The following is a 26,023-nucleotide window of genomic DNA, read 5'->3' as shown; positions in this document are numbered from 1 at the left end:
TGAGCACTTGACGGTGCTATGACGCGGTACATTAACTTTATGCGCATAATCCCGACCACCACAATGATAAAGCGTCGGGTGGATCTTAAACGAGAGGAAGGGTGCATTCGGATAGCACACTTTATGAAATGAAAGATACGTGATGTCTTTTTGCGAAGAGAAAGTAACGAAATGCGAAGAGTGATTTCCAGTAATACAACCCAAGCATTACAATGACAGTTTGCTAGAATGACACGGACAAAGCAATCTAGTACTGCTTTGAGCTCATCTATTACTGTGGCCTAATGGGAATCCCAAACAGACGAAGAATATTCTAGTTGAATATTAATAATAATAAAGCTAATGCAAGGAAGAAAGTTCTCTTATTTGAACCTAAGGAGCAGTGTTTATTGGACACAAGCTATAGTAGATGCTGTTTCCAAGAAATAGCGTGTACTTATCTAAACGCCATAGGTAGGTCTTTACAGATTCAAGACGGCAGTCGATGAGTGCGTGCGTAGGACAGACTCTGTTATAACGATATGTACACAACGCTTTATATTTACATATGTATATTTTATTTCTTTATTTATACATAATGTCAATCCCAATAGAGCCTATAACAGGAGGGCTTACTAGCTGCATATCCATGTAGCTGGTAAGGCATCCTTTGTGGACGTTGCTTAAGTGTTTACCTCAGACTGAAGAAACTTGACATCGGAGCTAGCATTTATTTTACGATATATAGCACAGTCGTCAGCAAATAAAAAATGTGATAAAATATCTTGTAAGTCGTCAACATACAGTAAAAATAAAGGACTGCCAAAGCCAGATTCCATTGGAACGATGGATTCAACTGGAGCTGTTCGAGATGTGGAACAATTAGTTGCAACAAATTAAAAAGAGAACAAAGGAACGATTGAATTTTATTACGTCCCCCAGAGTCAATATTTAGAACACTTATTTGTGTACAGAAATGCCTTGTTAACCATTTCAAAAGATTTTTAATATCCAGAAGTATACAATACCAGAAAACCACTATAACTTGTGTATGTGCGCTGTTAGTAAAAGATAGCAGCTAATCCCACCGGAATAGAATTGGCCATTTCAGAACGCTTATATGTTGAAAGTTCATATGGGTAAAGTCTTAACAAATCAAAATGCACGCTATAAATGCGACAGATTTCTCACATTTCAGAACCAAATTTTCGTACCTCAGTACGCAGCAGCACCTCGCCCGATGGCAGGAAGGCGCTGCACCTGGCAGCCCTTGTGACGTCAAGTTGAGGGTCACTCGTGTCTTCAAACAAGCACTTAGCTGCTGGTTTGCTGCGTAATTGCAATAATAATGTATGTGAACGTTTTTGAAACTGCGTTTCCAGAAAAAAAATGTATGGTATGAGCACTGCATGTGGATTCCTTGTTTCCCCCCGTTTGCATCCATGGATAACGCGTTCACTCAAAACTTTCTCCCTCTTATCTATAGAGATCATCAGCGCATAAAACATAAAGATCGGAATCAGCTGGAAAGTAAATTGTTATCCGCACCCATCGCAATGTTGACATCAACCAAAGCGATGCTATCGTGATATGTTTAGATCTGCCTTTTCCTCGAGATAACGTAAGTTCACTTAGTTGTGAATGCGTGTTCTCAACCGAAACATACAAACCGTACAACCACAAGAAGGCGACACACAATGGAGCAGAGGAATGAATACGGGAAATTATCTAAGTTTTATGGTAATGTAGAAGTGATTACTTGAAGAAGGTAAATGGAAGTGCACGAAAACCCCATTTTCTGCTGGTGGGAGCCACACACAAAACCACATTAGGTCTGCGTTGCACTACGTATTGTGCTGCGGAAACCCGTTTTTCCTACATCCCAATTCATCGCTTTTTACACATGTTTACAAGGTCTAATACGGGCAGTCTTTGTTAGCGCCACTCCATGGCCATAATGGCGGAATGGAAATAACCTTTTGACGTGTACGTTAGTTCGGCCCCTACCGGCAGCAAACTTTGTTATAGTACAGTGTCATTTCCACTTACCTGATCATTAGTACCTTTAAATATAACTACAAATAGCTTTGCTTACGCTTTTGTTGATATAATTTTGTGTTAGATTCATGCCGTTGTTATTAGCAACAATGGGAGCCCTAGGTTCCCCTTTTCAAGCGAAGCTTGTCTTGCCTCACAAGTGTGGGCGGTGGTGGTGGTATCACGCTAAAACACTATCAAAAACTAGTCGAAAACTCGCGTCTTGGTCACTTAGTATATACCAAAATTGCCATGGAAGGGTACGAATGTATGAATAACAGGACTGATAGGTCGTGACTTCACTAACACCACATGCTGGTCAGTTACGCCATAATTAACGATAGTAAAATAACGTGTGGCGCATACCCGCATTGATATGCGGGTATGAGCCAAGGACAATAAAGAAATAAAGAAGGAAGGAACGAAAGAACGGAAAAAAGAAAGAGAGAGAGAAAGAAACAATGAAAGAACGTGTGGCTAATACCAAGGCCACACATTTCAGCTCCGCTCCCAGAGTAGAGCAGGTGCGGGGAAAGCTGCGCCGGCGCCGGATAGCGTGACGTGCGCGACCAATCATGGTCGTTTAGGGTGTCACGGGGAGCGAAAGGGATGTAAAGGGGGTTGGCGTGCTCTCCGTCATGCTTTCCGGTTCCCTCACCTCAGATCAGTTTCGGGAACCGGATAGGAAGGAATCGCGTGGTGCGTTCCGCCGAGGAGCAGGCTACGTTTGAACAACGGCGCCGTAAACTCGCTCGGGAAAGGGCTCGTCTTCGCCCTGCCTCTTCTAGCGTGAGGCCTTCCGAAGCCCAGGCGAAACGTCAGCGAAGAGCTGCGGAACCCGAGTTGCGGGAGCACGATGTTGAGGCCAAATATCAGCGAAGAGCTGCCTACGTTGTTTTTATGGTAGACGAAGCGAAACGCCTGCAACAGTGTCGTCTTGCCACAAGCTTCGCTTAACCCCCTTTTCTCTAAAGGGAAGGGCTGGTGATTTTTTTTTCGTTCATTATGTGTGCATTCTGTGTCTACGATTTTTTGTGCGTGTGCAATTGTCTCCTACCCATGCGTTCCTCAATCATCTACGCTCGCTATCAGTTTTCGGTGATAATGAAGGTAAAGCTAGTGAGGCAAATCGCGCTGAAGGTCGCAGCTGAAAGCAGTCCAACGTTCGTTTAGGTCACGGAATAGAAAACAGTAAGAAATAATTTACAACAGCAATAAAGAGACAAAATATGCCACTGAGTGTTAAATATGACCCACTTTATTGCTATTCGATCATGTATCTGTGGAAACATGAAAACCTCGCACGTGGAAGCTACACTGGTTCGATGTCTGTGCCAGAAAATCAGGAGATATGTGCAGCTATGACGAGCTACTTAGCGCAGTAATACATCCAGAGAAGCTACGTACCTATAGTTTTTTCTTCATTGTCATAGAAAGTTGTTCGCTAGTATGGTACCTTCCTCCTAGCTTGGAAACCCCGCTTTTTTAACATCGACAATCTTCAAGAGACTAGAAACGCTTGAAAACGCTATGTGCGTATTATTTAGTTTCCTGATAATTAGGTCAATAAACAAGTTTATTTCATGATAAAATCTGGGACATCTTAGATTAATGCACAGACAAATTTGAACTGTCTGGGCATTTGAAAATAATAGAAAATAACGTAGTCGTGACTGTCAGCCTGTTTGCAGGTGCCATGTGAACTGCTTGCATGACTTAGCAGCAATTTCCTACACCCCAAATTAGGTTCATACTCACCTGATTTGACGCGTACACGCCCTATGTATAGTTTTGTGTTTGTTCATTTCTATCCAGTCTCCACTGTACTTCTTGAAAAGTTATATCTGCGCAACAGTGTCATTGCATTGTAGCCCGCACACTGCTTAGTCGGTCTGTGTCAGCCTAGATCAGTTGCCGCCAACCTACTTTTTCTGCCCATTTTTATTGTACAAACAGTTTTGTATGTGTTTTAATGTATTTAGTTATATACAGTCAGTGTATACGTCTTTGTAACCAACTTCTGCCTGAGGCCTGCCGCACACACGAAAAGTGCTGATATAAATAAAAATGCACATTATTGTTAAAGAACAGTCCGCCCAATATATTATTGCGATAGCAATTATATGGACACTCAAAAGCAGATTTCTGCCGTCGGCGTCGCCGTCGCCGTCGGCGTCGCCGTCGCCGTCGCCGTCGCCGTGAGGTTCCGTATGACGTCATTTGGAGATGAAATCGTCGCCGCGCGCCGAACGCTGTATGTGCGAGTGAAAGGGCGCGAGGGGCGCGTCTTTCACGGGGAGTGAACGCACGGCGGAGAACAAACGCGCGTTCTGCGCCGTGCTCGCTTAAGGGCTGCAGAAGTAGGCGTCTCTTTTCTCCTTTACAATCACCATATATGTAGAGCAAACGCGCCTTCTTCGGACGCGCGAGAGGCCGTGGGGGAGGGGGAGGGAAGGGAGGCGACGTTTAGCTGCGGCACCAAGTGCCTATTTATATCAGAGGCTCCAGCAACAGTCACCAACGCCGCACGCATTTTGAGCTAACGCGGGCAAAACGCCGATGGCGTCGACAACAGTTCTGCGTGTTGTTGCTACCAAAGCCGCTCACCTTACTTCGTATGACATTGCTGTGTTGCTATCGCATTCATTGCTTCGCCCTTAGGGCGAAACTGTGACATTTATGTTCACCAGGACATGGGAATCGAACTAGGGTGTTTTTTTTTCTTCAGGCTAGAACAACCATAGAGGAAGGGCTCATTATTTTCATTCAGCCGTAATTAAACTAGAGCCTTAAAATCTTCACCTGCAAATTGCCCTTGACAAGTCTCTCAACACACTGAAATGTTACTGTCTGTGTTATACTTACATTGGTCCGGATGCCAGAAAACACGCATGTAGTTATTTCGAACACTTCCAGACCCATAAAAACCTTAGCTCAATTACATATGATCAGAAATAAAGCTCAACTGTCGCCTGCACACTGCGCAATTTTTATTGCACAAATAGTTTTTTCAAGAAAACTTACCTCAAAAACCTCCTAATATCCCTAATGCTGCAATCAGAGTAGGATGGATTTGGGGCTCTTATCATATAAGGGCTCATTATATATCCAATGTCTAAGCAGTTGAGTGCTTTACCTTGACCATCATGAAACGATCCGATTCTAGAAAAAGAAGTTTCGCAAAAATGTGAAGTTCTCACAAGATTGAACACATTTTCTCGTAAATCCACTTGTAAGTGTAATACGAAAAAAAACAGAGTAGGGAAAGCCACTAACATTACTAAAAAATAAATGTTCAATATTCATCCAAATGCATAACAAATTCGAGGTACGACAGTTTTGGTCATATGCATGCGAAACATTGATACCAGTAAACGCTGCTCCACATACCGGAAGCTGGAAGAAAAGATTCCTTGAATTAACTTTTCCACAACATTTCTAAACCCAAGTAATTGCGTGCTGTCTGAGTTTATTGATTTTAAAATGTACCTTGAGCTTTCCGTTAGTGCTGTGATTCACAGTCGTATCCACCATCTGGCATTATTTGTCTGACGACTCTCAAACAAAATGGGAATATTGCCCCGCCGAAAGCATTAGGAACACTAATAACACCTAGATTTACAATGTGACTTTTATCATTCTTAACATGCTTAAAGCACTTCTCGGGATGTCTCTATGTTTGCCTCTAATGGCTTCAACACTGGAGCTGTTTAAGTCGGGCGTAACCTGTATGCTGAAGCCTGAATCCAAAAATGTGGGCAGATCCTGGGGTGGTGCAGAAAGGGTGCAAGCGCAATCGCACATACCCCTGTGAACTAGCGAAGCTAAGCCTTAATAAGTCTAGTTAAGCATGCTTGAGCCTACTTAAAGTTAGTCAGTCATCGATAACCAATCGATAGCCAATCAATAGATAACGTGGAAAAATTCTGGAAAATACTAGGGATGACTTGGTAGTGCTTAGCGTATTCCAACTACGTGGCCAATAGCTTGCGATAGCCAATCGATAGCCAATAAACAGCTTGTGGCGTCGAGCGACCGCGTAGACCGGTAAAGTCTCAGGACTATCGCGATAGAAGAAAAACCGACACCCGATCTCTTAGCGTAGCATTTTTTAATCTCGTTTGGAACGCTAGGTTGTGCCGGTGCGTACCAGCCGCTCGTGCCTCGTACAGACGCGAGCGTCAACGTAATTCTCATGCGACCCCGATGCTGCTGCCGCTGCAAGCTAATCGATAATCGACAAATAATCAATACATTCCGGGAAATGCTGGCGTTGACTCCGTAGTCCTTAGTCTAGCCAACATACGTGGCCAATACATTGTGATATTCGATCGATAGCCAATCAATTGCTAATCGATAGCCGATAAATAATCGATAAATGCTGGAAAATGCTGGGATTGACTTGGTAGTGCTTAGCCTAGCCCAAAAGCCAGGACTAGCTAGGTGCCCATCAGCTTCGCTGTCTATTTAGCATTGCGCCTCCAGTGCAAGCTATGCTATTTTTTTTTCTTTGGCGACTTGAGCAGTCCGCATTCAGTGTGCGCTGCTCTTTGATATACCTCTTTGAAGCGAACTTGAGTCACTGGGTATTTACTCCTTTTCAAGAACAATAAATAGCGTTTAAAGCTTATCCGACGCTGGGTGGGATCGCACACATGTCATATGTATTCAGACACGCACCATGTGCGGGCTTTTGGCCACGCCACTAGATGGCGAAACATGTCAAGTGGGAAGTGTTTGGGGCGCGGCTGTATGCACGCCTCATATATTACGCGTTTTGGCAGGGTCCGCGCGTCGCAACGCCCGTTATGGTTAACATTCATCGGGAGATGAGTTCCGCCGGAATTATTGGGGATACCAAAAAATGGCGGTGTATCGAATTTCTGCAAATAATTGGGGTCTTTCTTACGACTTGCAATCAATTTCTGGTGGGTGTGTAACTGGCCTTAATATCGCTTATATGATAATATAACACACAATAATGCATGACATACAAACATACCACAAACTGGGTGAAGTTTCAAAGAATGCTATCCGCATTAAAATCTCACAAATAGTTGGGTTTCAACAAAGAAATAAAAATATACAGCCACATGCGGGATGTATGGGTCAGGTATGCATATGAAGCACCGTATCTAAAGCTTTGGAGGCCATCAAGTCGCCTATTCTCTTGTGGTAGTTCCGATTGATAGCACTCTTAAATCAAACTATGAGGACATTTTAGTTATTTTATGCAGAGTTGACACGTTTATCAGCTGTGGTCATCCGGTCAAATGATTTTGTTGACTAAGAGAGCAAGATGACCTACTCTGCAAAATTCGAGTGACGTTGCTGCTGTAACCTTACTACTTTATTGAACTTCTTTTCAAGCCAAGCTTGTATCGCCTCACAAGTGTCGGCGGTGGTGGTGGTGGTGATGGTGTCACGCTAAAACACTATCAAAAACCTGTCGAAAACTCGCGTTTTGGTCACTTGGTATATACCAAAATTGCCATGGAAGGGTACGAATGTACGAATAACAGGACTGATAGGTCGTGACATCACTAACGTCACATGCTCGTCAGTTACGCTACGATTAACGACAGTAAAATAACGTGTGGCGCATACCCGCATTGCATATGCGTGTATGAGCCAAGGACAATAAAGAAATAAAGAAGGAAGGAACGAAAGAAAGGAAAAAAGAAAGAGATAGAGAAGGAAATAATGAAATCACGTGTGGCCCATACCGGGGCCGGACATTTCAGCTCCGCTCCCAAGCTAGAGCAGGTGCGGAGAAAGTTGTGCCGGCATCGGATAACGTGACCCGCTCGACCAATCATGGTCGTTTGGTGTATCACGGGCAGGGAAATGAAAGGGGCTGACGCGCGCAGCGCCGGGCTTCCCTGTTCCCTCACCTCAGATCAGTTTCAGGAACCGGATGGGAAGGCGTCGTGTGGTGCGTTCCACCGAGGAGCATGCTACGTTTGAGCAACGGTGCCGCAAACTCGCTCGGGAAAGGGCTAGTCGTCGTCGTTCCGATTCTAGCGTCAGGCCTTCTGAAGCCCAGGCGCAACGTCAGTGATGAGCCGGGGACCCCGAGTTGCGGGAGCACGATGTTGAGGCCAAATATCAGCGAAGAGTGGCCGACCTTGTGTTTATGGTAGACGAAGCGAAGCGCCTGCAACAGTGTCGTCTTGCCACAAGCTTCGCTTAACCCCCTTTGCTCGACAGGGGAAGGGCTGGTGATTTTTTTTCGTTCATTGGGTGTGCGTTCTGTTTGTTTGTTACGAGACCACACTGTCACAAGACAGTGTAGTCTTGCCACACGCTTCGCTTACCCCCACTTTCTCGGAAGGGGAAGGGGTGGTTTTCTTTAAGAAGAGTGCAATTTGGCTGTGGAGTAGTTCTGAGCACCTGTATCTGCCTCAACAACTACCAAACTACCGAGAAAACATTTTTGTCCTATTTTGTTCACGTTGGCAAGGCGTTCCACCTTGATAATGAGTGATGAAAGAGATTCTCTGAGTACTAGGTAGTAGTTGTGAAGGGGAGCAAGACGACCATACGGAATTTTTAGAGAATTTCAAACGATCATATTGTGGGTTTGAAAATTCAGCGGAATATACATAAGTGTTTGCACAGTTGAAAAAAAAAAAAACGTCATACATCGCCACTGGCATGTAGAGGCAGCTATGATATAAAGGTAGTGAGTTTATTTTGCATTGTATTGAACATTTCGGCACAAGAATGATTGAGATAGAACTCAAGAATGCGGCACAAAGTCAAACAATACTAGAGACCCACAGGTGAGCACACGCTGAGGAATTAGTATCATTTGAAAGCTCCGCCATTGCCGAGGACGGCTCAAAACTAGGTGGGGTGATGAAATTAGGAAATTTGCACGCCCAAGCTGGAATCACGTAGTGCAAGACTTAGTAATATAAAAGCTCAGGGCGAGGCCTTCGACCTGCAGTGGACATAAAGGTATTATGATTATGATGGTGAACGCACCGCTACCAGACGTCCCCCGTGAGCTTTCTATTCAAAATTTCTGCAATAAAATAAGTAGTGAGATGGCCTACAATAAAATCAGCCTTCAGTTGATAAGCTGATCCGATTGCGACTTGCCGTTCCGTGCACCACAAATAAACTACCGAACTTGGAAAGCGCTCAGCCGTAGCCAAATCGATGATGCTAGTTAATCAGGGTCACTATCACGTAAATCTATTCCAAACTGCTGCTATTCCATTTCTGCAATCAGTCCTTCACAATCGGTGAAAACATGTTTGGGCCAATGCCACTTCGCTTGTCGGTCACGCTACGTCACGAAGACCAGGAAACTTCCCATCTGATATGACACTGTACACACTGATTAGGCATGATTAAGCAAGAAAGATGTCATATTCTAAGTATTTCTTCGATGCCATTAGTCCTCCTCTATCGATCAATAGCTTTCGGGCTTCGTCTACTTCGCCTGTCCGACCCGTGTCGTCACAAAGCCGCAACAACTCGTTATTAAAAATGCATTATTATGCCGAATAAAACTTCACAATTTTTGGAATAGCAAGAGAGTGCTCCGTTCCGAAAGGAATAGCAAATGGTTGCCCACCGATTGCTCTGGCACTGGACACTCGAGAGTGGATTTTTTTGCGCATGATTAAAATGTTTGCGTGGCAGTGTAACGTTGTTGAACCCTTTCGGCATGTACACGACATCGCTCTGCCAACTAGCCTTTGCTGAAGATTCGTTTTCGCGGCATTTCGCATTTGGAACATTCCGTTGCATACCGTCGTAATTTTTGATCAGCCACCACAAGTTAAGCAACAGGAGGGCCAATCGCTGACACTGGCACGACACTCCTCATCTGCCTGTATACGTTCACCGCGCTAGCTTGGCTCCACCAAAATCCTCTGTAGTTGAGCGTGCTCCAGGCCTGTTGACAACCAGTTAGACAAGAAAAACCTGTCAATGTAGGCACTTGTACTCGTTTAAAAACAATAAATGTGGCCTACTTTAAACTAGGAAGGTGTTTGGTTGAGCTGGTCAAACGCCGTATCGGATCACCGCCCCATGTTTGCGTTGGAGGTGACATGAATTCGACGTAAGAAGGTCGGAATAAAAACAGATAGGAATATTTTTTGACATAGGGCCCGTGCAGTTATACTGAAAACCATTTTTGTGACGACTAGTTCATCTTAGTAAAAACTGCCGCTGCATGACAGCAACAAGGACACAGAAAAACCCGCATGATAAGCTGACACCTTTCCTCTGGCGCCTATTTTTATTGTCCTTGTTGCAGTAACACAGACCTTATATTAACCGAATCAGAAATCACCTTGGAGCATGCTGGAAACAATAATGGATATACTGGGAACTATACTGGGCATAGTGGGAAATCTCATGTCAATAGTGAGCAGCTATTCTCGTTATCGTAAGCATGGTGGGGATAGTGGACATATTGGCACGCAGTGGGTGGCATGGTGGAGTGAAGGTGGGTAGAGGGAAATGGATGATGGGCCATACTGAGAAGTACAGGATATGTAGTGGGTAGGATAGGAGTAGTGATGTGAATACCGAGATGAGGGATGATACTGGGCAGCAATGCAATGACACATAGAATAGTGGGTATCAGAGATTATGGTAGGAAGCTCTATGTTTATGATGGTAAGTAATGTGTATAAATGCCAATAAAAAGGTTTCAGTGTACATCTCTTAAGCACCCGTTCCTGCGTTGAGCGTTGGCATCCCTCGGCATAACCGTGCAAAAGAGCTCGTGCCACTGTTCGCGTTTTCGTCGTCGTCTTGTTCCACAGCTGGCTCCAATGCCACTCATCATGCCACTGTTACCATACTACCCCTCCCTCTGCGAAGGGGCTGACGGCACTAGCCCACTGTCAGTCGGTTCGGTGGTTTGGCTCTCAAATTTTTTGCCTCAAAATATTGCGAAATGAAAACAGGGATACAGCTGTGCTCAAATTTCGCATTATGGAGTATCGTAACCGTCAAAAATTTCAGTGCGCAGCTTTTAGGTGCCCATTCCCGCGGCTAACGTCATCGTGACCAAGCGAACGAGCAGTGTGAATGAAAGAGTAAACGCGTAGGGCAGCGGGTGATAAATAAAGCGGCGAAAGCGAATACGGCGAGGAGGACAACAGAGGAAGAGGGTGCAGCGGATGCATAAGGCAGAAAGCGGAGAAGGAGGATATGGTGAAAGCGTGAGAAGAAAAGTATAGTGCAATCTAAAGCATGCACTGCAGCGATGATGGCTACGAGATGGCGCCAGAGTAGCGCGCGTCATATTGTAGGTCTGCCAGGGGTGGTCATTGGGAATCGTGCCTAACTTCGGTAAAGCCTGTCGCAATCATCGGGGAACTTTTTTGTGTTTTAACTCCCTCACATTCCTGCTGAGTTACCAAAAATTGGAGCAGTGACCTCACGTACAGCAATCAAATGTCCACTCAGTCCCTGCGATGGGTGTTTCGGAAGTACTGAATTTACAAACAGGGAGCCAACCGAAAACATCTTGATTTTTTCGTTCAAACAATCAGAAAGCCTCAGGCCCAAACTCATTTTAGGTTTCTAAAATAATTCGTTGTGTATCCTGTCGCTCTCCAGGAGATTGATAGAAGGCATAGTGATTGAAAACTCGGAATTAGAAGCACCGTGGCACTTTATTGTGCACACATTCCTTATCAAATAATGTTTTCTTATGCTGCATCCGAGTGCTGCAAAATGGTCAAAACTTTGTTTCGTGGCCTCATGTTCACAGCTAGTGTGGTCACGGAACGCCCATGGTAACAGTTTCAGTAATATTAAGCAGAAAAATGATGAGCACATAAAAACCTTTCAACTATTTATCGGAATAATGAGAAAACCTCACGAATTGACCGGTTTTAGGTTTCAGCAACTGCTTCGGTGTGTATCCGTCCACTCTATAAGAATAACAGATGTAGTGATTGAAAACTCAGAATTTGGAGCACTCGTGGCCTTTAACGAACACACATTGCATATCAAACTAATGTTTTAACGCGTAAGCATTCTTTAGCGAGTTCCCCAGCCCCATCTTGCCAAATCTGTAATGGCTGGTATCTGTACAAAAATATGTAATTTGCAAAGTTAAGCCATTTATTCGTAGGGCTAGTGTAAATGTAGATGATTGGTCAAATTCATAACGATAAGGAATCATTGAAACTAATATATAATAAAAACAGGATACCCATAGGGATACATAGGAGCTCATTCGAAAAATTTGGAGGTCGCTTAAGCTTCGCCTTTAAAATTGGAACTCCATAGCATTAAAAGATCCCCCACTGCTTCTCACGCTTCCTGGCAACTTCTGCTTATGTAACCGTAAAGTTTCCCGGGAAGCGCTGGGCAGTGAACGCTGCGCATGGAAGCGAGCTTTCTAATAGAAATGCTACCTCTTGTCTCGGCCGATCTTACGTTTTTTTTTTCGCTCTTTTAATATTTCAGTCTGAGAAAAGTTACCATAGAAGGCATGTGCTGTCGATGTTTTCTTTCATGAAATTTGTTTGTGGGTGTATCATTCCCAAAACTACGAGGAATAACCTTGTCAAGAATGTAAGACAAGGTATGAGCAACTTTAGTCATAGAAGAACTTTAGTGCCGTAGAGAATGTACACGACAATTTCTCCTCACGGGATGCCAACGCCATCAAAGGCGCCGGACTCCGACACCCGATTTTCTGAGACACGGGACACTTAACACTTTCACGTTAAAATGCACACTGAAGCTTGTAGTAGGGGTGATCCAACTGAAATTTGGGGCTGGGTAAATTGAAATTTGGGGTTGGGTCAAATTGAAATATGGAGGTGGGCCAACTTAGAGTTGCAGGTGACTCAGCCTCAAATTTTCGGTGGGTCAACCTAAAATTTGGGAGCAGGCCAAACTAAATTTGGGGCTTGCCCAACTCGAAATATTTGGGTGGCCAATCCCAAAATTTGGAGTGTGCCAACTGAAATTTGAGGCTAAGCTTATGCATACTTAGACTACTCCAGTGGATATTCTGTATTCTTTTTCTTATTACGATCCATCGAAACACAGCAATGTCATCGGAATTTGAACATATTGCCGCAGAGATCTCTCCACGCGAAGTATCCTTCCAGGCGTCTGATCGCACCGCCGTTAGAAGAGCGCCAGCAACGCCTTGCGCGTGGCGAGACAGCGCGTGTCTCTCGTGCACGCGAACGCGGCTGCGCGTGTGCTCAATCTTCGGACGTGGTTGACTGTGGAACGCGTTCCTGTTAACTCTGCTTGTCAATTGTGTGAATGTGTTTTAGTGTTAAGTCTCCGGGCACAAGTTCGCCCACAATAAACCAGTTTGTTTAGTGTGCTTCATTGAAGAGTGCTACATTTCTGGTGGAGGTGCGGGGTATGATTGGAAGTCCCCAGGGCGCAACAGAGCGGAGCCCCGACCCTCGGCGATTGGAACCCGGAGAGCTGACTCCAGTACACCAGCGCACAAGCCGCCGCCTTCGAGGAGACCCACCCGAGTTCGGACCGCTTCCTGTTGCCGCTGCGGTGCAGGCAACAGTTACCAGCGACGGCACAACCATGACCAGTTCGGTGGCCGCGTCGGCGCTCATTGTGTACCCACCACGTAGCCTAAGTCCTTCCATGGTGATGCGTTCGAAGATGTGGAAGATTGGTTAGAGCATTTTGAGCGAGTCGCAGATTTCTATGAATGGGACGAGGCACGGAAGCTTCGCAACGTGTACTTCGCGCTAGAAGAGTCAGCGAGGACATCGTACGTGAACCATAATGCATCATTGTCTTCAAGGCAAGAATTTCGGCGACAGTTGCTTGCCACGTATGCCAGCACCGATCGGCGAGAGAAGGCAGAGAACGCTCTACAAGCCAGAAACCAGCGCACTAACGAAAGTGTCAGCATGTACATCGAGGACATGTCGCGCCTCTTCATGCGCGCGGACCCAAACATGACCGAAGATAAGGAACTACGCCATCTGATGCGTGGCGTTAAGCAAGAGCTGTTTGCAGGACTCGTTCGCAACCCACCACGCAGCGTTGCTGAGTTTCGCACCGAGGCGACGACCATAGAAAAGGCGCCTGCAGCAACGTGCCCATCACTACAATCGTGATGTCAGCAGTGCACCAGCCGACCTCCTGTCAGCGAGCCCAGGCAGCAACAACGAAGCGCTAAGAGAACTGGTGCGTTCCATTGTAAAAGAAGAGCTTCGAAAGCTGCAGCCACCGCAAGCCACGCCGACAGTTTCAACTCTCGCCGCCGTCATTCGCGATGAAGTTCGGCATGCCATTCTGCAGCCGGGATTTGAGGCACCGCCTGTGCATCTCGAACAAGCGCCACCGGTACGTCGCGTGCCGACGTACGCTGATGTGTTATGCCAGCCATCCGTGCATAATGCTCAATTCGCAGCTCCCAGTAGCCGTCAGCCGACTCCGCGCAGTGAACCCCTTCTAGCAGAGGTGAGACCACGAAAAAGCGACGTGTGGCGTGCACCCGACCGGACTCCGCTCTGTTTCCACTGCGGAGAAGCTGGGCACCTTTACAGAATGTGCCCATATCGCAGAGCAGGTCTTCGCGGCTTTTCGATGAATGCACCTTGCCCCCGTAATGGTGAAAGACCCATGGAAATTCAGGACTACTTGACCAGACAACAGGAGCCGGCGGCTAGATACCAACACCAGCCGCGATCACCAGCGTCTACACGCTTCCGATCACCTAGCCCACGGCCATCCTCGAATTCACCAAGACGCAGTTCACCGAGCCCACTTCAGGAAAACTAAAGCGAGCGACCAGTGGAGGCGAGGCCGCTGACGTTGGAAAAAGGCAAGATCCTCCGTCAAGTTTACCGAGCAGCAGCGACGAACAGAGACGCGTGAGTAAGATAACTAAACAGAACATTTCTTCAGACTTGCGCATTACCATAGACGGTCGCGAGCTGAATGCCTTAGTGGACACAGGTGCTGATTATTCCGTCGTAAGGTATGCACTCGCAAAGGAATTGAAAAAGGTTTTGATGCAGTGGAGTGGACCCCAGATACGTACCTCGATACGTACCGGTGGGCACCTCATTACACCCCTGGGTAGATGCACAGCTAGAATTGGAATTCGAGGTTTTGCTTACGTCGCTGACTTTGTTGTATTACCGGAATGTTCGAAGGATGTAATACTCGGGATGGACTTTCATCTAGCAAACGGTGCCATAATCAACCTGCAGAATTCTAGTGTGTCCTTTTCTACGAAGCAGGCTATAGGTATGCAAAAGTCAGAGGAGCCAGAGCACGTTGCCTTGCGGATTACTGACGATGACGTAACCGTGCCACCACGATGCAGCATGCTGGTTCGCGTAAGAAGTGAAGCATTCGACGACTCGGAAGGTATAGTGCATGCCAACATCGAGCTACTGTTGAAGAAAAGTGTTTGTATAGCACGGGGAATTGTTCAGCTACGCGATGGGTGTGCTGATGTTTTGCTGACAAATTTCGGAAGTGAATTTCAACATGTCGCAAAGAACACAGCGATCGCCTTTCTACACAGCGTTACTGCAGTCACAGATGTATGTAGCTTAGCATCTACGCCGCCTGCTGCACAAACTACGCATGACGCCATAACGTCAGTTGCAATCAGCCCAAGTCTGTCGCCAACCCAGAAAGAATTGATGAAAGAGCTGATAAATGACTTCGCAGAATGTTTCTCCACTTCGTCAAAGGTACGGCGCACACCGATTGTTAAACACCGTATAATAACAGACGAAGAAACCAGACCAGTGTACCAACACCCGTACCGAGTATCACCGGTTGAACGAGAGATCATAAAGAGTCAGGTGCAAGAGATGCTTAAGGACGATGTCATTCAGCCATCGAACAGCCCGTGGGCGTCACCCGTAGTTCTTGTGAGAAAGAAAGACAATACACTGAGATTCTGTGTTGATTACAGGAAATTGAACAGCGTGACCAAGCGTGATGTGTATCCCTTGCCACGCATTGATGACACCTTGGATCGGCTACGACATGCAAAATTTTCCTCTTCATTAGACCTCAAGAGCGGGTATTGGCAAATTGAAGTGGACGAAAGAGACTGCGAAAAGACTGCTTTCGTTACCCCAGACGGCCTGTACGAGTTCAAAGCACTTCCATTCCGCCTCTGTTGTGCACCGGCGACATTCCAGTGCATGATGGACAGTGTCCTCTCTGGTCTCAAATGGCAGTCGTGCTTAGCTTACCTAGACGGCGTGGTAGTATTTTCTGCAACGTTCGACCAGCATATGCAGAGGAAGCGTTTAGTGCTCCAAGCTATCCACTCCGCAGGCCTGACCATTAAACCTGAAAAATGTCAGTTTGGATTCTAAGAACTTCGTTTTCTGGGCCACGTAATCAGCGCACAAGGTGTTCGCCCGGATCCCGACAATACTGTGGCCGTTGCGCGATTTTCGAAGTCGACAGACAAGAAGGCAACCCGGCGATTTTTGGGACTATGCGCTTATTACAGGCGATTTGTGGAAAACTTCTCCAAAATTGCCGAACCTCTGACGAGACTTACTAAAGAAGACGCAGCCTTCATGTGGCATGCAGAGCAAGAGGTTGCCTTCAATGAATTAAAGGAACGATTACAAGCCCCACCGATCCTGGCCCACTGCGACGAGACGGTGGACACAGAAGTCCATACCGACGCAAGCAATCTTGGTCTCGGCGCCGTTCTAGTTCAATGGCAAAACGGGGAAGACATAGCGTATGCTAGCCGTACCCTCTCGAAAGCTGAAACAAACTACTCTGCGACAGAAAATGAATGTTTGGCTGTCATATGGGCTATCAGCAAGTTCCGACCATACCTCTACGGCAGGCCGTTCCGTGCAGTCAGCGATCATCATTCCCTTTGCTGGCTGGCAAGCCTAAAAGACCCATCCGGACGACTTGCGAGGTGGAGTCTCAGGCTCCTAAGAATTCGACATTACGGTTGTGTACAGGTCTGGGAAAAAACATCATGATGCTGACTGCTTGTCCCGCTCACCAGTGGACTCTACTCCTTCTGAAGAAGATTTCCCATTCCTTACTGTGATAACAGCTTCGGAAATCGCTGAGCATCAGCGGGCCGACACAGAACTCCTACCACTGATCAAGCACCTCGAAGGACACGACATTCAAGTTCTGCGTATGTTTATGCGAGGTTTATCGTCATTTTGCCTCAGAGATAATGCGCTCTACAAGAGGAACTTTGAACACAATCAGGAAAAATTCTTACTCGTCGTGCCATCAGCCATGCGACAGGAAATTTTGGAAGCTTGCCATGACGAACCATTGTCGGGTCACTTAGGTGTCAGCCGGAAGTTCGCCAGAATTCGGCTCAGATACTTCTGGCCTAAGTTATTAGCGTCGGTGCAGCATTACGTGAAGACATGCCTTGAATGTCAAAGGCGCAAAACACCACCCGTCAAACCGGCCGGCCTTCTCCAACCCATAGACCCACCGAAGACTCTATTTGAGCAAGTAGGAATGGATCTGCTTGGACAGTTCCCAACGTCATCTACAGGGAAGAGATGGATCGTAGTAGCGACAGACTATTTAACACGATATGCTGAAACTGACTGCCTTGAACGAGGAACGGCAGTTGAAGTTGCGAAGTTCTTCGTTTATAACATAGTCCTGCGACATGGTGCGCCAATGGTGGTGATTACGGATCGAGGAGCAGCCTTCACAGCTGAGTTGATGCCGTGCTTGATGAAGATGACGCAAACCAGTCACAGGAAAAGCACTGCATACCATCCCCAAACAAACGGCCTGACGGAACGTCTAAACCGAACCCTGGCCGACATGCTGTCCATATATGTCGATCTCGAACATAAGACATGGGACGTAATTTTGCCCTACGCTACGTTCGCCTATAATACGGCTGTTCAAGAAACAACTCAGGTCACTCCATTTCAACTGGTCTATGGCCGCATAGTCACAACTACACTAGATGCTATGTTACCAGTAGATGCTGACGACACTAACAACCCATACGACGTGGACGACTTCCTACAACGAGCTGAAGAAGCCCGGCAGTTGGCACGGTTCCGTATACGCCAGCAACAACGTAGGGACGCCAGCTACTACAACCTGCGTCACAGAAAAGTACAGTACCAGCCAGGCGATAAAGTGTGGGTATGGACACCAGTGCGTCGTCGCGGCCTATCCGAAAAACTGCTTCGCCGATACTTCGGTCCTTACGAAGTTATTCGCCGAGTAGGTGACCTGAATTAAGAAGCCATTCCTCATGGACAAAAGCTATCAAAGCGCCACAACCTTGCAGAGGTCGTACATGTAGTCCGCATGAAGCCGTACTTCGACAGGCAATGAAAACACTTCTGCATATGAAATTTATTTCGCGCGCATCGGGGCGATGCGTTTTCGGAGGGGGAGTAATGCCGCAGAGATCTCTCCACGCGAAGTATCCTTCCAGGCATCTCATCGCACCGCCGTTAGAAGAGCGCCAGCAACACCTTGCGCGTGGCGAGACAGCGCGTGTCTCTCGTGCACGCGAACGCGGCTTCGCGTGTGCTCAATCTTCGGACGTGGTTGACTGTGGAACGCGTTCCTGTTAACTCTGCTTGTCAATTGTGTGAATGTGTTTTAGTGTTAAGTCTCCGGGCGCAAGTTCGCCCACAATAAACCACTTTGTTTAGTGTGCTTCATTGAAGAGTGCTACAATATGACCTCACGATTAAATACACACTCCATTGAGCCCGTGAGGTGGCTATTTCAGATGTAATAAATGGACAAGTGATGATTCCCTTGCAAACTCCTTAATGCATTGGCATTCTTAGAGTACTTGACGCACTTTATGGGGGCCATGTTTGTATCAGCAGTATGATGTATGCACGTCATAATGCTGGTATGAAGTGAGAAACGATATCTCTCGCCAATATATGATATCGCCTCCTGCGTCTAAATAATGTCAGACTGCACTCTATAACCCCACAAAATAAGTGTGCCTTGTCCATGATGTGCGCATGAAGAAGCACCAAGAACAATTAGTGTCATATAAAACAAGGGTATTGTTTATTGTATACCTCTGGCTCATTCAGCATATCATTGTATACAAATGTGTCATTCCCTATTTTCCTCTATCATGGATGTGTCAAAGCTATGTACAGTACTTTGAATATTGCAGATATGATAACGTGAGAGATAAAGAAGTGTAGCAACTATAAAGTAGGAATAATGATTTGTGCAGGTGTGTTTTCGCTAACGCCCCCTAAAAACTGTTCCTGGGACGTCGCTTGCTTTGCAATTGCAGGTACGCGGCCGGGCGTTGCGAGCGGGCGCCGCGTGTTGGCGCTCGCGACTGTACTGCCGGAGTGACTCTGTCAGCAACCCTGTGTCGGCGCAGCGGAGTACGCGTTGTGTAGGTGCTTGCTTGCGCGCTCGTGGCGTGCATTTGAGGTACGACGTAGAGCGCGCGCCTGCTGCGTGACAAAATTTTTCTACGAAGGAAGACCAGCTCTAGGCCATCCGGCCGAAGATGCCGCCCGAATCCAAGGACTTCGAGCCACCACCTGAGACCACCACAATGGAAGTTCCGGCCCTTTCAATAAAGTTTATTTCTTCTTGAAGCAATTAGAAGTATTAAATGTAAATGAAACGATATGCTTTCTTTAATTTTGGCGTGTTACTAGGACATGACAGCAAGTTTATGGTTTCCATTGATGACATTTGTCCATATTTATATACTTATTTATTTATTTATTCAGTACCCACAGGCGCCAAAAGGCACTACAGTGAGGGAGAAGGTTTCACAAAAAAGTTAGAAACGTTCGCTCTCCTGTGTGCTCGTGGCGTGCATTGCTCGTGTACAGCGTCGCGTCGCTAGCACATTGGAGATGCGTTTGAAGAACGCTGGCATTCTTTCTGCCGACGATCAACCACGCATGCTGTTTTCGCCGCTGCCGAATAGTTTCACCAGAAGCTCGCTTATGGGCACAAGTTTATCCAAATAAAGGCTACTGTTTTCCCAAGTCATCTCCTCTCTTTGCCTACTGACAAAGACCGTCACTTCAACGCGACAATATGTAGCATGAATGTCGTCTGGTGAAGCAATGGTCACGGCAGGCAAGGGTGGGCGTGCGTCGTCTGCTCAGAGTTACCAAGGTAAGGCAACGCGCCGCCTCGGCCGCCGCCACAGGTGCATTGCAAGCGTTCGCCGCGAGAGGCTCTAGTGACTGTACCAAGTGGACAGGAAGAAAGCAGGAAAGGGTAGGGCTGTGCTTTTACGGCTCACGTCCCAGGTATAGGTTTTTTAAAGGAGGCATTGTTTCTCGGTTTACTTTGTTTAAAAGGAAATGGTGCATGTCATCATGGTTATTTTAGAAACACTCATCTACTGAGAATAATTTTATAAATGCTTGATTTCAACGCTGTAGTCCATACTGTGCCCAGTATACCTCACTGAAGTGCAAGCTTGAAACTCTATGCTTATAGCCTCATTTAATCTAACCGGATTCATAGGTGACAGCCTGTTCGTGACCACAGTATCTGGCACGAGTAATATGTACTCGTGCCAGATACCCATGCAGAGCCTGCATTGAGTACACAACAGATCCATATCTGTACCGGCACTAGGGATTTGTCGGTAACTGGCATCTTTATACAGCAAACTTTCATGGCCAACTTGGCGTGGCAGATAGAGATGGAGCGATACGAAGCACAATGTTCACTAGCTTGCCCTCCATGAGCGAAAAAGGTGAACTTTGCAATGCGTCCTCTGCATTTCTGCTCATGGCATTATTCTGGTTTCATAGTAGCCTCAAAACATGTATATCGGTCAAACCACGACACAGGTTTTGATCGACCAACCATTTTATACATACATGCGTACAACAGTTGCGATTTCTTTGCAGTCGTTAGCAGGAGAAACAATGCAGAAACTCCACTAGAGTTGTCTAAATATGCGTAAGTATACCCCCAAATTTCAGTTGGCCCACTCCCATATTTGTGTTAGCCCACCCTCCAATTTTAAATTAATCTGCCCCCAAATTTCAAGTTGGGCTACCCCCAAATGTCAAGTCACCACCTTCAAATTTCAATTTGGCTCACTCCAAACCTCATTGGGCCCACGTCCAAACATTTAGTTGGCCCACCTCCAAAACTCAGTTGGCCTACCTCCAAACTTTTGGTGGCCCACATCGAACTTTCAAGTTGGCCCACCCCAAAATTCAAGTTGGCCTACTGCACATTTCAAGTGCACCCACCCACCAATTTCAAGTTTGCCCACCCCCAAATTTAGGTTGGCACAGCCCCTAAATTCAAATTGACCCACCTCCCAATTTCAGTTGGCCCACCTCCAAATTTCAAGCTGACCCAACCTGAAATTTCAACTTTGAAAATTACACATTTTTGTGCAGATACACGGCATTATACCTTTTTGCGTTAAGGGGCTAGCGTTCTTGAACAAGAATGCTCAGTCATTGAAACCAGCACTACCTCCTTTGCAGCTCAGCTAGAATTGCCGCTAACTTTCAGCATGCTTAGTTCGAAAGAATAAGGTGTAAAGGCTGTTTATAACATTCCCTCTATCTAAATTTGTTAAAAAAAATCACCTCCCCAGCGCTCCACAGAGCTTCGCTGTATGGAGAGCTTGTGCGGTGTTTTTTTTTGCACTCCATACGAATGGAGTGCAAAAAAATCCATACTTCGCACTCCATACTTCGCGAAGGTCCCTACTTCGCACTCCATACAGCTTCGCTTCGCAGTATGGAGTGCGAAGTATGGATTCTTGCGGAAGTATGGAAGTATGGATTCTTGCAAAGTATGGAACTCTTTGCTGTAAGAGTTCGCACTCCATACAGCGAAGCTGTATGGATTGCGAAGCTGAAACCAGCGAAGACAAGGTATGACCAGGTAAGCTGAAAGTACGGCCCCAGTGTTTCTTACTGGGTCAATCCCAACGGTTCAATACAGTATTTCTCATTTATTGGTTATGGCCTTGTGTTTCTTAATTAAGTACACACACGTTCGGCCGTGACAGAGAGAACCACGTCACTGAAGGTATGCCCGCAGTTCGCTGCTGAGCTGCATTGAGGTCAATTTCGAAAAACTGTAGCACTCACAGAAACCTTGAGATACAATGTAAACAACCGCCGAAACGTCTTGATGTGCTACACGAGTATGTATATTCGCTCGGCTCCAGATATCGGACGACAGAAATCTAGCTATGTGTACGGTGCGAACAAACCGGGCAGAAAGTCAGACAATTCGAGAAAGTTCTCTCAAAGGAGTGAAACTGAAGAGTGATCAAGTAGAATACTATGATAGATGGATTATGGACAATGCATTTTATAAGGCGCTGTTGAGTATCTTTTTGAAACAGGCCTGCACGCTCATATTTAACTCTATTATGATGCTACAACACGTGTGAAACCAAGCGAAAAAACAACCAACCGGGACTACTGCAGCCTAACATGGTTGCCAGTCGCGCAACCACACTTGCCCGACACCCACTATGACCTCCACCCGGCGTGCCACTATCCACCACTGTCCATGAAACCACCTGGTATGCCCACTACCAACAACCCACTATGACGCCACCCGGTATGCCCACTAACGACTACCCACCCAGCATGCCCACTACGTACCATGACCATCATGAGCACCCACTTTATTATTCCACTATATGCTGGATGCCGGGTTCTACTATGCCCACCATGTTACGTTTTCCAATAGGGCTGTAATAGTAATTATGATACTTAAAATACCATTTATGTTTGGAACCTATAAATTAAAAATATCATAAATAATTCTGTAATAATATGTTGCAAGATAATCAGCTTATATTCGCTGATAGGTAACATTTTCTATTCAACTTTATGACAGTTATGGCTGGAGAAATTTTTGTATCAGCTTCAGAACAAATCTACTTTACCAATATACTGCATGCTAAACCATAAAGCAATTCGACATGCCACAAAATTTGTTAGAGTTACTAGTACTAACACAAGAATATTATATTATCTATATTTTCTTTTTTTCTTTATTGAACAGAATATTTTTGCACAATTTACCGTGATTGTTATCAGAATTATCACTTAAACAAGCTAGCACTTTATTTAGAAGCCTGCCATAAAGCAGTAGTAGTAACGATACTGTTAAGACACAGCGCGAGAAGAAACACGGGGACCAATAGCAGACACATGCCAAGCACTAAAGTAATAAAGCGCCACATAATGTGTTAGTTTTACTAGCACTCCCACTACAATACTTTGTCACCCATAATTTCTTTTTACCTTGAATAAACACAATATCTATGCAAGATTTACCGTGAATGTTATTAGGAATTATCACCTCAACAAAGAAGCACTTTATTTGAAAGCGTGTCATAAAGCAGTATTAATAAATATACTGGTAATACACCGTGCGAGAAAAACACGGGGACGAATAGCAGACACGGAAAAGCGCTGAAGTAATTAAGAAACCCGTGAAGACAAATCTGCTTAAGGCACTAGCCACACATGGAATGCTAAATATATATTATCAACTTTGTAATTTCATATTTTTATTTAATTTGTTATTACATACTGCAGTCCGAAGACCAAGCAGGAGGGGCAAAAAAAGGGAACGATAGTGAAAGAAATGAACAAGTTATACAACAGGTTATAATAAGCATTGCTACTGAAAGACAAGCATACACTAACAAAGATGATTAAATATACATGTGTATAAAAATTTGCATACCTATGTATCAACAGTTTTATGTACACATGGGTAAGGCAAACACATCAACAATTTATGCACAATCACTTTAAACACACAGTTTATGCACAAAAGGGTAAAGTAAACACGACCTAAATAATGCGTAGTCATAATGTAGTATGGCAATAACAACAATGAAGTTTACACGAAAAGACGCATGTGTTTTTCGAAGTCAGGAAAGCCACGTTATGGAAAAACATTTCAAGATAGTGTATTCCATTCACTAATTGTTCGTGGAAAAAACGAGCGTTTGAAAAGGTTAGTATGTGCAAAGTACGATGTGAGATCATGATGTGACTATGTGTGGTTTGCCGGAAAGAATAGGGGGTATATTATCTTTTAGTTACACTACTTTATTCCAAACTTTATTTGTCCTTGTGCAAATATAATTCATAAATAATATTATCATCAGCAATGTTTGCTTCTAGATGTTTTTATATACGATCTTACTGTCCACATCCTAGCATTTTATTTTCCTCTTTTGAAATGCTACAGCAGTATATAGATAAATCAATAATGATCTTCATGGAAAATTGTAAATATTTATTGATCCTGAATAGTAGCTGTCTAACCTCATTTACTTTGTTGCTGGCTAAGTAGCAAGTTGAGCTTTAATTGCCATATTGTTACTTACCGACAGGAGAACCCACTGATAATCGTTTCCGTGACCTCCTCTTGTACTAATGATGATCAAATCAACCTTCGTCTCGTTAGGACGGGCTACAAGGCTAGTTCGAAGTTCCTAAAAGCACTAGAATATTCAAATCAACACTGTACATTTTGAACGAATAGCTTATCGCGACGCATAGTCACCATATTTCAATGGTTTCAATAGCCTTCTACACTGAAAAATATGACATGTGACTTGGCACGGGCTGTATCCTGTATCCTCTGTATCCTCCTGTAAAATCTGTATCCTCCGGACATTTTAAGTAATGTCCTCCTGGATACAATGGTTGAAAAACATAACGCACTGCCACAAAACTGTGGCTGTTTCATTTGCAGCCACTAAGGTGCAGTATTTCATGTCCCAAATTTGTGGGCTGATGCTGGGAAGTGCGAGGAGTGCGGCTCAAAATGTATGGGCGTGTACGTATTGGTGTCGCTCGAGGGCACCGTGTTACCTAAGCTGCAAGTAAACAGCGGGCTATGTGAGGTCCTTCATTGGTCAGATATCTTCGTATCCGACTGACAAAGTAAACCCTCCGCCATAAATAGGTGATATGGACACTCACCGTAGTGAAGACAATGCGCAGGAGATAGTCTATAAAGATAGAAATGTCTATGCAGTATTGAACTGTCTCCGGAGAGCTAAAAAAGCAAACATCACCACTCAGATTCAGCAGATTATGCAATGGTACTTACGTATGTGATATTTCGTGGGTAAGGGTGAAAGAAGTAACATCATCGTTGCCTTCGTCCGACACAATCATCACATTTTCGGAGCCGCAGGCTGATTCAAAATTTGCAGAACCTGTTTGAACGAGGCAGGCGGGAGAATATGTTTCCGAAGGACGTATAGAAGCGTTATCGAAACTCTAGTAGCTGGGCCCACATGAGCATGCGCCCCCGAATTCTGTGTGAAGCTTTTTGTCAGATACGCAGCACAACTTGCACAGAAGTAAATGCGCAAGAAAGGCAGTAAGCAAACTTGGACAATTTCTTAAAGCCGTTCACAACCGTTTCCACATTTAGCGTGCGAAAAATAGCGGAAAGTGTAGCCCCCAAAGTACATGCAGTACACACTAATGGGTTTCTGCCATTCTACTCTGCTAGAAAAAATTTCTGCAAAATATTTGCAACTAGTTTGAAAAGCAATTGAAGCGATTACCCAAGCAAAATAGGCTGCTTTTATGTTCCGTTCCAATTTTACAAAAAAATGATGTACAGCAGGGAGCTGGCATTAAATGCCAAGTGCAACTAAATTTCCCAATGTCTAAATTGGCTGTAAACTAGAGCTACATGCACTGATTCAACCTTCCAATGCCCCACAGCTAAAAATTCTATAATTATTACATTAGGAGTATCTAAACAACACCCAATGAGACAATGCGTGCCCCTGGTGGTTACCGGCTATAACGTAAGTGCCAAGACGTGGCCTTCGAGATTTTCCAGCGCTGCGTCGCAGCCACCCCTGCTGCTGAATATCGCAGACCCTGCTGAGCAGCCCTGCGTTTTAGGTCATGTGTCACTTGCGGCCAGCTGTAATTGTGTTTTTCTTAGTTTTGGTATTAAAATGTGACGACTATTAGCAATGTGCAACCCGAATGTTCCATCGTCAGCTACGGTTTTAACGAGGCGT

At 45.3% G+C, this 26,023-nt stretch overlaps 1 long non-coding RNA gene across 1 annotated transcript; it reads right to left on the bottom strand.

Annotated features, from left to right (window-relative positions):
* Positions 1–1,199: 1,199 nt before the first annotated feature.
* On the bottom strand, positions 1,200–25,196 carry LOC125940147 (uncharacterized). Its single transcript, XR_007463383.1, has 3 exons — positions 25,087–25,196; positions 5,041–5,178; positions 1,200–1,308 (listed from the first exon to the last, which is right to left on the bottom strand). It is a non-coding gene; the product is annotated as an uncharacterized LOC125940147 (long non-coding RNA).
* Positions 25,197–26,023: the final 827 nt, after the last annotated feature.

This window comes from Dermacentor silvarum, chromosome 9, assembly GCF_013339745.2.
Source record: "Dermacentor silvarum isolate Dsil-2018 chromosome 9, BIME_Dsil_1.4, whole genome shotgun sequence".
Lineage (NCBI taxonomy): Eukaryota > Metazoa > Arthropoda > Arachnida > Ixodida > Ixodidae > Dermacentor > Dermacentor silvarum.
This window is presented reverse-complemented; position numbering and strand designations above follow the sequence as displayed.